The 12659-nt window shown below is 42.9% G+C and overlaps 1 long non-coding RNA gene across 3 annotated transcripts in view; it reads left to right on the forward strand.

The window, feature by feature from the left end:
• LOC122173996 (uncharacterized) overlaps nucleotides 1-12659 on the forward strand; it is a 221944-nt gene that overhangs the window by 196291 nt on the left and 12994 nt on the right. For 2 of the 3 annotated variants that reach the window (XR_010590259.1, XR_010590258.1), the window contains 2 exons: nucleotides 4678-4863; nucleotides 7159-7216. This is a non-coding gene — a long non-coding RNA (uncharacterized LOC122173996). The remainder of the gene's footprint in view (nucleotides 1-4677; nucleotides 4864-7158; nucleotides 7217-12659) is intronic. The other variant, XR_006175163.2, reaches the window with a different exon arrangement.

The raw sequence follows: 12659 nt of genomic DNA on the forward strand, positions 1-12659 counted from the left end.
CTTAACTTAGACATGTAGTTTGTGGCAGATAAGTCTTTGGCCCTCACCAAATATAGTAATAAGAACTAAATGGTACACCAGAATTCAGTACGAATCAAGTCACTTCTGCATTATCAGTTTTAAGATCTAACAAGCACACATATTTATCTTTCAGTTCAACGGCACCATCTTACAAGGCTCATGAAATTATTCCAGGAAATATACATGTCAAAACCATTTTGTTGTCAAAAAGGTACTTATTTTTGTGATACTTCTACCATTTTCTTTCTGAAAACCAATTTAAATTAATTACTTCTGGGATTTTTTAATTCTTGAAGGTGATCAAAGAGAAATGTCATGAGAATAAAAAGTTCTCATGCACACACAAGTTTTTACATTAACCAATTTGTTTTCCATCTCTCAGAAAAATAAAAATGATGTACAATTACATTATCAGAAAATTTTAGTCTAAAAAAATGAACATCATAAGAATAAAATACCACTGTGAAGTTGGTAGAAAAAAAATCATATGGAGTTTTGATAATTTCTTTTTAGAAAAATCATAATGCATAAATGTTAAATATGTTATAAAATAATTTTAAACAAGTGATAAAATGAAAATATTGTGTATGAATCTTTTTCTCCAGTATTAAAATATTTTTTAAAAGCAAGGAAATTTCTTTAAAAAAAATCTCATTTGAAGTAAGCTCACATAAGCACTATATAGATAATAGTTCCACCAATACAGACTCTAAAACCAAAGACCCCCCTCTTATAAAGGGGTTCACCAACATAGACACTCATACCAGTGTGCATTCTTATAGAAATTAAACCATTCTGAAATCAACATTCTGCAAAAATTATTCTGAAACCTAAATTGACCAGTATGACAGTAGTGTTTTTCAGAATATTTACATTTTAAATTTGTTTAATATGTATTGTGATATTATTGGTATATTTTTTTCTCGAAAAGATTACCCTGGCTCATCCAATTACTTTGTTAGCATTAATCTGTAGTTTTCACTGCATTATAAACAGTGTGTGTGGTGTCTTATGTAAAAATGAGAGAGTTTTTATATTTGGCAAATTATATTGACATATGACATTTTTATGTGTATGTTTAATTTTAGAACTTTTTTAATAGTCCTTGCTGCAACTGTTGCATGAAATGTAAACTCATGGTTTGATTGTGGGTCAGAGCTAAGGCTGTTGTGAGTGTTTTCATTTTTATTTCTGTTACTTGTATTGTGATGCTAATTGAGTTATTTAATTAAATATCTTTCTTGGAGTCATTACTTTAGTTTTCTGTTTTACTTGACTTGCCAGTTCTGCAAAGTTATCTGCCAATATAGACTTCCCTATGCCTGGGTGGAGACCCATTAAAGGAATAGTTGAAAGTGTAACTGAACATTTCTTGCCCACTTACTAGGTGAAGATAACTCACTTTCAGTTCTCAACAGTTACATTTTCTTCTGGTCCTGGCATTCCTGGCATTGTTGAAAGCCATGCTCTGTTTCTGCCAACCCTTGTCCACATAATATATAATCTAGTTATACCTTATATATTTTTGATGCTGAGTGGTGACCATTTTCAGCTATAAATTTAATTAACCGTGAGGGTGCTTTGAGCTTTTGAAATGGATACTCTTTATTATTTAAATCCAAATAAATGTACATCAGTCAGGAAAGAGCAAAAAATGAACCCCCTAAGCATCCTGGGAGAGCCCTAGCACTCGGTCCCAGTCACAGCCTTTTCATGCTTGCTATCCTTATATTTGGACTGCTTCCCTCAGGATTTAAGTGGCACGTGGCTTGAACCCAGTGATTTGTCCCTGACTTTACAAAACGGTTGCAGGACCCTCCAAAGTGGTTCCTCCTGCTGTCTCCAACTCCCTTTAATCTCATATAAGAGACGAGATAGGAAGCCTGTAGCTTCAAATCCCTATTACCACCCTGCCATAGAGCTGTTCTGTTATATAGCAGAGTTCAAATACTCAGACAATCCTTTGCAAGTTTTGGTTCTCCATTATTGGAGAAAGCCTGATGACCCCATATGCTGAGTCTGTTCTTCTGGTTCCCTCCACGTTTGCATGTTGTCAGCATGGATGTGCTTAGGATGCCATTTCACCTCTCCACGTGCTAGTGCTAAGGAGTCAATATTGCAAACAGCTCTCCACGACTACACAGTCAGTGTGGTTTAGCTTTCCAGCCTTCTTACCACATTGTCAACTGGCTTTCCTCAGTAAGGCAGCAGATGGATCTAGCCCATATCTCCAGGTTGCTTGAACCAGCAGGCCACTCAAATAGCTAGATCTGTTGGAAAAGGTAACCTGGAATATGTCTACCCCCAGCTTACTCTCTGTGCAGAACAGCCTAGCCTAAAATGCCCCTTTATTGAGCTTGTCAATAGATCTCCTCAAATCATGGCAGCTGGTTTGGTCTAGCAGCTCTTACTATCAGCCTGCCAATGGCAGGGGACAATTCAAATGACAGTAATCCAGGAGCACTGAGGAAGAAATGTCTTTCTCAGTGTGAGACATGCACTCGTAGCTGCTGGGCCTGTGTATGTACTGTGACCTGCAGAACAAGAGACCAGTCCCAAACCACTAATGCCTGTAGGCAGCATCTCTGATCTCCCATGACACAGCAAACATTCCTTATTGCCATCAAGGGGATCATTGATACTGGGTCATCAGCAGAAGGCCTTCCACCTTTCCTAGTGTTGATAATTCAAGGCTTCAACAAAACACATTTTTAAGAAGTGTGTGGAGGAGAGAGGGGGGCGTGGGTGATTTATAACTTCCTTTCAACCTTTGGGCAGGTCAGGTAGGCATTTCTTCCAAATTCCTCATGCCTCCCACATTTGGAGTCTGAGAATTGTTTCTAAAGGAAAAATATACAAGTCCAGTGGCCATCCTTTAGGAAAGAGGATTCTATATAGCATGGACACTTAAACAGGAGTGGAAGGAATATGTGAAATATATTCTCTGCCTCTCAAATAACCAGGCATGAAAAAAAAATTGAATAGTTGTTAGTATACAGAATGATTTTGGATTTATTTACAGAAGGAGAAAAGTTCTTTCTCCACTTGGAACTTGGGCAAGTGTCTGTCCCAAAAGAATCTAGTATGCAGAACTAGGTGTCTTATGTCTTTAGCACAGTGGTTCTCAAGCTTATTTGTGTCTGTAGGTGTTATGCCCCCTCCCGCTTCCACAAGTACATATACCACGATCAGCTCTGAGCAGAGCAGAGAGCAGCAGCTGCTGGCCGGGTGACCAGCTCTGAAGGCAGCACATGTCAGCAGCAGCACAGGAGTAAGGGTGGCAATGTGAAAAGTGAGATTTGTCAATATCACTTTTCACCGTAGACTTAAGGCCCCATTGCCATCCTTACTTCTTCACTGCTTCTGCCACCCTGGGGCTGACAGCTGGAACCCCACCACCTCCAGGTGTGGGATATGGGGGCAGGATGAAGGAGAGCCTGAGTCCAGCCTGCTTCCCAGTGAGGGATTAAGTGGAGGGAGGAGAACCCGAGCCCATGGCTGTCCCCTTTATCCCTGCCTCCCGGGTGTGCATGGCCCTTCTGCACAAGCCCCAGCCACCCGGGCCTGACAGCCAGAGCTCTTTTTTTTTTAAAGCACACAGCTCGGGCCTCCCTTGACACATTTCCGTGCCTCCCTTGGGAAGCCTACCCCATAGTTTGAGAACCGCTGCTTTAGATAATGGCTCCAGGATTTTGTAATACCCCTAGAGGGAAGCACTCGGGATTTCATTCAGGTGATGACCTGCAATGGTTTGGTGCAGTTATTTAATAAGAGGAAATTCACTTGTACGACAAGTACAGACATGATCCTAATCAAAGAGACAATCCTTCCAGCCATCTTGTTCTTCTGGAGTCTAGTCTGGGAGTTCCTATAGATCCTTTCTCTGCGGGGGGTGGATGTGCTGCAGATGACATATAAGAAAGTGTTCCTGATAGACATGGAAGAGTTTTCTCCTCCCTGCTGCTTAATATCCTTTGTGCTAGTTAATTTATAATTAAACAAATAATACACCCAGAAGGAATCATCCAGTGCCTGATACTAATTGTCATACTGATGAGAAAAAAGTTTAAATCTTGACTTGAGTTGATATCTAGTTTAGTTTTGACTTCATTTTCAGTCGTTCAAATAGCTTGTTGAAAGTAATCCCAAGAAGTCATTAATAATATATAACAGATTACTTACTGGAGCCAGTAAACTGTAATTTGTAATAGTCACTTAAATGAGCTTGCTCAGAAATAGAGGTCCCACTGTTTATTCAAGAAACAGATCCATTTTGTCCTTTCATACTCCTTCACCTATTAACTCTTCTATGCCAGGTGAGAGATCATCTCCTTTTCAAGCTGATGTGATCTTGGTAGGTCAGACCAAGCAATTGGACAGGTTTTTCACCTACATTGTTCTTCTCTGTCTGCACCTAGCGTGGATGCTATCAAATGCCATTATTTTTCTGCACGGCACAGAGGCATTTTATTACCAATCATAGAACCATAGAAATGTAGAGCTAGAAGGCATTTTGTGTTCTTGTAGAGTTTAACTCCTGTGAGGAAGGAGGAGTTATTTTTATTTTGCTGTCTAGGACCTCAGTTGCCCTATGAATAAACCTTGCTTTCATTTGATTATTTCCGAGATCCTAACCCAGTTTCAATATTTATTTAGTTTTTTACAAACAGGTCTGTCTGTGTTTGGCTGCAGTATGTCACACCCACAAGCAGGGAGCGCCTGCTGGCAGAATAAGAAAGAGAGATTGGAATCTCTACCTGAGACATGGGACTGAAAGCAGTACATCCATGCGGGGACAGTACCTGGGACAGCAGGCACATGCTAAGAGAAGAGCACATTATGGTAAGGAAATGATTTTTTTTCCTTTTGCAAACCAGTATTTCAGCTGGCGCCAGGCCATGTCTGGCAGAATGCCACACCAAATGTTGTACTTCTTGCCTGGGCAGCAAGGACCCCTCCCCATTTCTGTAACTAAATTGACTCTTTTCACAGTATTGCCAACCCCAAGCATTCAGAAGTCATGAGTGATGCCCCCTAAAGCCCCAGGATTGGCTTTACAATCATGAGATTGTAAAATGTATATAAATGTTGGGTTCTTTTTATGTACCTTCTGGGTAACTTTAGGGTAAACTCTGGTCATATTTTCAAGCTCTTCTCCACAACGTTGAGAACTAGAAATTTCCATTAAAAATTAAAAGAAGGAAAGAAAAAGCTGAGATTTGTGTATTCATGAGAATCCAGGAACTGGGGTTTTAAGAAACATACCAATTATTGTAACTGTCCCAGAAGTCTTACAGCTTGTGACCTGGCAACCCTGCTTTCCGAGAAAAGAATTGTGCCAGCTATTGGGAATCTCGGTTGTGAAAATCTCTGACACATTAAACTGCTGATTTGGTAGACCTTTTTAACGATAACCTGAGAAAGCAGTGATGCTTGGGGACCATTGGAAGTTGCATTTGATTTCAGCAGGGTTTCTCCTTTTGAGCTGTAAGGAAAGCAGCCAAAGGTAGATGTCTCTAGAACAGGGGTGGGCAAACTTTTTGGCCCAAGGGCCACATCGGGGTTGCGCAACTATATGGAGGGCCGGTTAGGGAAGGCTGTGCCTCCCCAAATAGCCTGGCCCCCGCCCCCATCCACTCCCTCCCACTTCTTTCCCTCTGACTGCCCCCCTCAGAGCCCCCAACCCATCCAACCCCCGCTACTCCTTGTCCCCTGACCGCCCCCTTCCAGGACCCCCACTCCCTAGCCAACCCCCCTGCTCCTTGTCCACTGACTGCCCCAACCCCTCTCCACACCCCTACCCCCTGACAGCCCCTCGGGGACTCCCACCCCCTATCCAACCGCCCTCTGCTCACTGTCCCCTGACTGCCCTCTCGACCCCTATCCGCATCCCTGCCCCCTGACAGGCCCCCCAGGACTCCCACTCCCAACCCTCCCTGTTCCCCATCCCCTGACCGCCCCCCCAGAACTTCTGCCCCATCCAACCGCCCCCTCCTCCCTGACTGCTCCCCAGAACCACCCGCTCCCTGCCCCCTTACCAGCAGCAGGAGCTCGCAGCCGCGACACCCGGCCAGAGCCAGCTGCGCTCCCCCCTGCTGCCCAGCAGGAGCGGTGGGCCATAGTGTGGCCCACATGGCTGCGGGGGAGGAGGGACAGCGGGGGAGAGGCCGGGAACTAGGCTCCCTGGCTGGGAGCTCAGGGGCCGGGAAGAACGGTTCCATGGGCCAGATGTGGACCGCAGGCTGTAGTTTGCCCACGTCTGCTCTAGAAGAAGAGACCCAAACTAAGATTATGCAACTGAAGGTTTATTACAAATTGGGTTAAAGAATAGATTACTGTAATGCACTCTGCAAGAGGTTAATCTTGGAAACTAGGAAAGTAACAGCAGAGCTGGAGGTCGCTACCTACGAGTTTGGTAGTATGCTCCCCAGAGAGCTTGTTAGATCTGTTTTCTAAACATTGAACTGGCTTCTTCATTCCTTATGCAAATTTATGTCTATATATATCATCTATTGTTCTGCCTGGTTTGGTCATGGCAATCTGAGAAATCCCCTCTAGCTACATGTGCTACCACAGGAGCAGAGATTATCTAGGTTGAAGAAAGAACTAGATAAGTTAATGGAGGATAGGTCCATCAATGGCTATTAGCCAGGATGGGCAGGGATGGTATCCCTAGACTATTTTGCCAGAAGATGGGAATGGCAACAGGGGATAGATCACATCATGATTACCTGTTCTGTTCATTCCCTTTGAAGCACCTGGCATTGACCACTGTCAGAAGACAGGATACTGGGCTAGATGGACCTTTGGTCTGACCCAGTCTGGCCGTTCTTATGTAGGTCTGTTGAGCTAACAGTCCCTACACTGACTGAAATACCCAGAAGCTGGTGATGGGGCATTTTTAGTTGAGGCTCCTCAGGTCCGGAACTCCCTCCCGCCAGTGTGTTAGAGCCTGATGACTTTCAGAGCATGGTGTAAAGGCTTATATCATCTCTCACGTTTTTGCTTGAGGAAAGTGGGGCTAAGTGTGGTAATGTGACCGTGGTATTATGAGGGAGATTGTGACCTGCCCTTATGACACACCACTGGGGAGGAAAAAGATACTAGTCTCAGTTTTCTCTCTGATTTGCCCTTAAGGTAACACAACTACATGCTATTCTCTTCTCAGGATGGACTGTAATGTTCCAGTTTAGACGTAAGTGTGTTATTTTTTTCAAAATTACTCAGTCCTCAGAGATTGTGTGATGGATCCCCTTATACATTTAGAAATGAAAGAGAGGTAATTTCAAGTGAATTATGCAAATAGCAATGCAGATGGATTTCAAATTAAAACAAAGGAAACCAAAAAAGATGCTGCTGGGTCTGTCTAATAGTGAAAACAAATTGTCATCAAAATGGCCAGGGTCCTTTGTTCTTTTTTGACTAATATGTGTGCAGAATGAATTGTGAAACAGTTAGTTTACAGGGCAACAAATATACAGAATGCTGTATCATAACTATCTGTTAGAACACTGGCTTGACACTTATACATAACAGGAAGAGGATATTGGCCATATCAGTACAGAATCTCTTTAAAATATAGGTGTTATATTTATTACTAATGGAAATTTAGTACTTTGTGAATATGTGTAGTCATTCTGGGTTTTTGTATAAGGTGATGAATCAAACAAGTGTTCTAGGGCTCTGTCATGCAACTGGTAGAGAGCACCATCAACTGCCATTAAAGATAGCAAGACTTGAGGATGCTCGCCACCTTACAGGATCAATGCTATAACTACAGCTAGGTGAAACCCAGGGTTCCATTCTGCAAGGATCCATGCAGACATTTTCTCTGCAATTAGGGTCAACACTCCAGAGTTTTGAGCTGAGATCCTGTCTCCTGATCCTGCCTCTTTACACCAGTCAAAAGGCCTAGAGCAGCGCAGCGTAAAGGGTCCCTAAAATCCCCAGTTCCACCTGGGGGAGGTTTCCCCACGCACAGCACTGTGAAAGCTGTCTGTCTTGCAAAGACCTACCCTTTGGGGGTGTGCCCGGGTGAGGCTTGGGGGAAATTAGAGGGGCATTTCAGGGACGATGCCACAGCACACGCAACTGCTGAGATTCCAGGCAGCACTGCAGCCCATAGTACAGCCCTAGAGGTTGCCCCATGACTAAGTTGTGCCAGAGGTGTCTCCAGCCAACTTATAGGTACCTTTCCGCTCTGCTTCATGAGCTAGGCAATCTATGCTGTGCTTCTTAGAGGTGCAGCCCAAAATCTCACCACTGATTTGCATATTGTGCTCATCTCACACAAACCCTCTTTGTCAACCCTATTTTTATTTGCAGCTGTAAAAAAAAAAAAAACTCATTTTTACTTAGCTGTTGTCTTCATCATTTCTCTCTCTACTCAGTTATCCCCAGATATCAGCCATCCATATTCATCTTTATGGTTGACTGATTGATAGATAGATAGATATGAAGTAATACATTTAGGTCCAAATGTTCAGACTGGCCTTAATCAATTTTTCAGTCAAAACTTTACAATTGCAATCATTTCCTGCTGAAATGTATTTATCTGCTTCCATTCATCTTAAAGTGTGCCCATGTGAAGCTTGGGGAGATATAACAGACAATAAACCATGAATTAGAACCAGCCCTCAGAATATGAAATCCTTTCAACCCAAACTTTCTCACTAGGTCAGCTCTCTTTCCCAGGAAAAGCTGGGGAGAAAAGGTAGGCTATGCATTGTGACCTGAATATCCACCACTCTGGCCTCTGGCAGACCAATGGGGACCAGAATGCTTGTTACTGAAGATTCCTCCACTCTCCTTTGAATCAAAGCACAGGGATTGTTAGCCTCTCAGCTAATTTCATCAGCTACAGTGAGAGCCTCATGCATTGAAACCAACAACAGCTTGAATTGTATCCAGAAACAAACTGGAAGACAACGCTGACCCTGGAGCACTGATATAAATAATGTGCTCTCTTCAGGATGTGCCGGGAAACAAATGAGCAGCCACATTCTGCAGTTTGAGTGACACTAGTAGGTGGCTCCATGTCGAACATAGCAATCCACTCTGCAGCTGATAGCAATATGAACTACTGTAGCAAAAATCGCAGAGAGAAAATTATTACAAACTTCTGTCAAGATAGTGATAAAAAAATATGTATATTAATAGCCACCACCACAGGCAGCTGGGGGGCTCACCAAGATACCAAAGTAGCAATCGTGAACAAGATTTGTGCACACCACTCAGCTAAAGGTGCTGATATAATCTCCAGCATTTCATAGGGCGGTTTCCCCCCAGCCAACCAGCATCAGCTCAGATAAAGCTGAGATAAGTTTAGGGTTTGCTGTCTCTATGGGAAATCAATCAGAACAGCTACTGCAGAATAGCTCCTCATATGTACACTTTTCTGAAATAAGACACTTTATCCCAGAATAATATGGGGGAGGAGGTGTCACGTGCTGCAGCAGATGTGATGTATCTCAACTTCAGTAAGGCTTCTGATACTGTCTGTCATGACCATCTCATAAGCAAACAAAGAAATATAGCCTAGACAAACCTCCCATAAGGTGGGTGCACAACTTGTTGAAAAACTGTACTCAGAGAGTAGTTATCAATGGTTCAAAATCAAGTTGGAAGTATATAGTGAGAGGGGTCCCTGAGGGATCTGTTCTGGGTCCGGTTCTATTCAGTAGCTTCATAAATTATTTGGATAATGGCATAGCGAGTACACTTATAAAGTTTGCAGACGATGCCCAGTTGGGAAGGGTTGCAAGTGCTTTGGAGGACAGGAATAGAATTCAAAATAATCTTGAAACACTGAAGAAATGGTCTGAAATAAATAGGATGAAATTCAGTAAAGACAAATGCAAGGTACTACACTTAGCAAGGAATCATCAATTGCAGAAGCACAAAATGGGAAATGACTGCCTAGGAAGGTGTACTGCAGAAAAGGAGGGGGGGGCGTTGATGTTATTGACATGAACTGTAACCATACAGATCGTTGTTGTGTAGGGGGAGATTCTGGCAAACCAGTAAAGTGCCTGAAACCATTATGGCTCATTGCTAAAAGCAGCCAAGTCAGCAGGCCATAAAGTGGCCATGTAGCAAACTCAGCTTGACCAAGGCAGGAGGGGAGGGAGTTTTGGGTGCCACAGAAAGGGCAGCTTGACCCCGCGTCCTTCCTGATAAGAATTGTGTTGAAGTTGCTGATACGTGCATTTTAGAAGAGCAGGAATGTCTATTGGGGCCACAAGGCTGCAAACTCTGAGAAAACCCCACACCTGGTTAATCAGTAATCAGAAGGAAGCCTCTTGATTGACAAGTTTTCTTTAAGGGACATGGCATTCTATTACTAATGTATAAATAAGGGGGAAAAGTTTGAGGTACTGGGATTCTTCAGGACTGGACTCTCCCTCTGGATGCATCTTGTGTTCCCCACCAGCACATGGGCTGCCGTTGTGCCACTCGAGAGCCATGCTCAGCTTTGGTAATTATCAAGGGTTGGGGGTGTTTTACTAACTTGTTGCAGACGTGTGTAAGTGCTTGAGCCTAAGTAAGGTTTAGCTTTAAGTGAAAGCACTCTCGTGTTGTCCTGTTTGTGCCAGCCATCTATTGGTTGGATGGCCATGTCTCCCCTGATTTATTTCCTGACACCACCTCGCACAGAGTAAAAGTTACCAAGAGCTTTGGGTTGAAAGAACTCCAGGTAACAGTTGCAACCACTGTTATATATTTGCACCAAATCTTGTACAAAGGAGGTCCAGTAAGGTGTCTATGGAAAGGTTATGATCTGATGGTTATGATTATGCTATCTGTATGCATGTATCAATTTTGTAGATGAAATTATTATTATTGGCTATGTACTTGTATCTCAATGTGTTTGATTCTAAGTGGCATTAGTGAAGAAGCATTTGGTCAGCTTCTTGAGAAAGAAATGTGCAGATTAAGTGCCCAATCAAGAAACACTTAACTGACAATGGACCTTGGGAGACTCCAATCCACATGAGAAGTCTTCCTGGGAATGTTCAAGGTAGCATGTGAGCAATGGCTGCTCTCCCTGTAAATAACTGAGTCATGCATAGACATGTGACTTGCCCATGTGACTCCAAACTCCATCTTGCTGCTGTGATTTTCCACAGTAAGAACAAAGGGGTGTCCTTTCACATGGTAGAGAATATAAAAGGCCCTGGGAACCCCTCCACTTGTCTTCAGTCCTGCTTCATACCTCTGGAGGAACTTTCCTACAAACTGAAGCTCTGAACAAAGGACTGAATGACCCATCCAAGCTGTGAATGTACTCCAGAGACTTGATTTAAGCCTGCAGTTTATTCCATCACTGCTACAAGCCTGAACCAAGAACTTTACCATTACTGTATGTAATGGATTCCATTTAACCAATTTTAGCTCTCATCTATATTTTTTCCTTTTATGAATAAACTTTTAGATTTTAGATTCTAAAGGATTGGCAACAGCGTGATTTGTGGGTAAGATCTGACTTGTATATTGATATGGATCTGGGGCTTGGTCCTTTGGGATCGGGAGATCCTTTTTTCTTTTACGGGACATTGGTTTTCATAACCATAACGAGTGGCACTGGTGGTGATACTGGGAAACTGGAGTGTCTTAGGGAATTGCTTGTACAGACGCTCCCCGGGTTCACAAACCCAACTTACAGAAATCCGGACTTACGGAAAAAGTTACATAAATTCCGCAACCTTTTTTTTTTTTTTTTTGCGTAATTGTCGGAGATACATTCCCAACTTATAACTCAACTTACACAAGGCGTTCTGGAACAGAATGCTTGCGTACGTCGGGGAGCTTCTGTATGACTTATGGTTAGCCAGTGGGGTGAGACCAAAGTCCTCTCTGTTTGGCTGGTTTGGTGTTCCTTAGAGGTGGAGAACCACCAGCCTGGGGCTGTGACTGCCCTGCTCTAAGCAATTTGTCCTGAATTAATACTCTCAGTTGTGTCCTGCCAGAAGCAGCATCATTACAGGGGGCATAGTGTATCACAAACTAATTATGAGTCAACAATGAAACACTGTTGCAAAAAAGCGAACATCATTCTGGGAGGTATTAGCAAGAGTGTTTTAAGCAAGACACAAGAAGTCATTCTTCCACTCTACTCAGCACTGATAAGACCTCAGCTGGAGTATTGTGTCCAGTTCTGGACACCACACTTTGGGAAAGATGTGGACAAATTAGACAAAGTCCAGAGGAGAGCAACAAAAATTATTTGAGGTCTAGAAAACATGACCTACAAGGAAAGATTGAAAAAACTGGGTTTGTTTACTCTGTAGAAGAGGCCACTGAGGGGGTACTTATGTCTTCAAGTATATAAAGGATTGTTTCATTGTTACAAAGAGGCGGGTGATAAATTGATCTCCTTAACCACTGAGGATGGGTCAAGAAGTAATGGGCTTAAATTGCAGCATGGGAGATTTAGGTTAGATGTTAGGAAAAATTTCCTGTCAGGGACAAATTGCCTTGGGAGGTTGTGGACTCTCCATTACTGGAGGTTTTTAAGAACAGGTTAGACAAAACCACCTATCAGGGATGGTCCAGGTAATAGTTAGTCCTGCCTCAGTGCAAGGGACTGGACTAGATGACCTATTGAGGTCCCTTTCAGTCCTACATTTCTATGATTC

The sequence above is a fragment of the Chrysemys picta genome, chromosome 9 (assembly GCF_011386835.1).
Source record: "Chrysemys picta bellii isolate R12L10 chromosome 9, ASM1138683v2, whole genome shotgun sequence".
Taxonomy (NCBI): domain Eukaryota; kingdom Metazoa; phylum Chordata; order Testudines; family Emydidae; genus Chrysemys; species Chrysemys picta.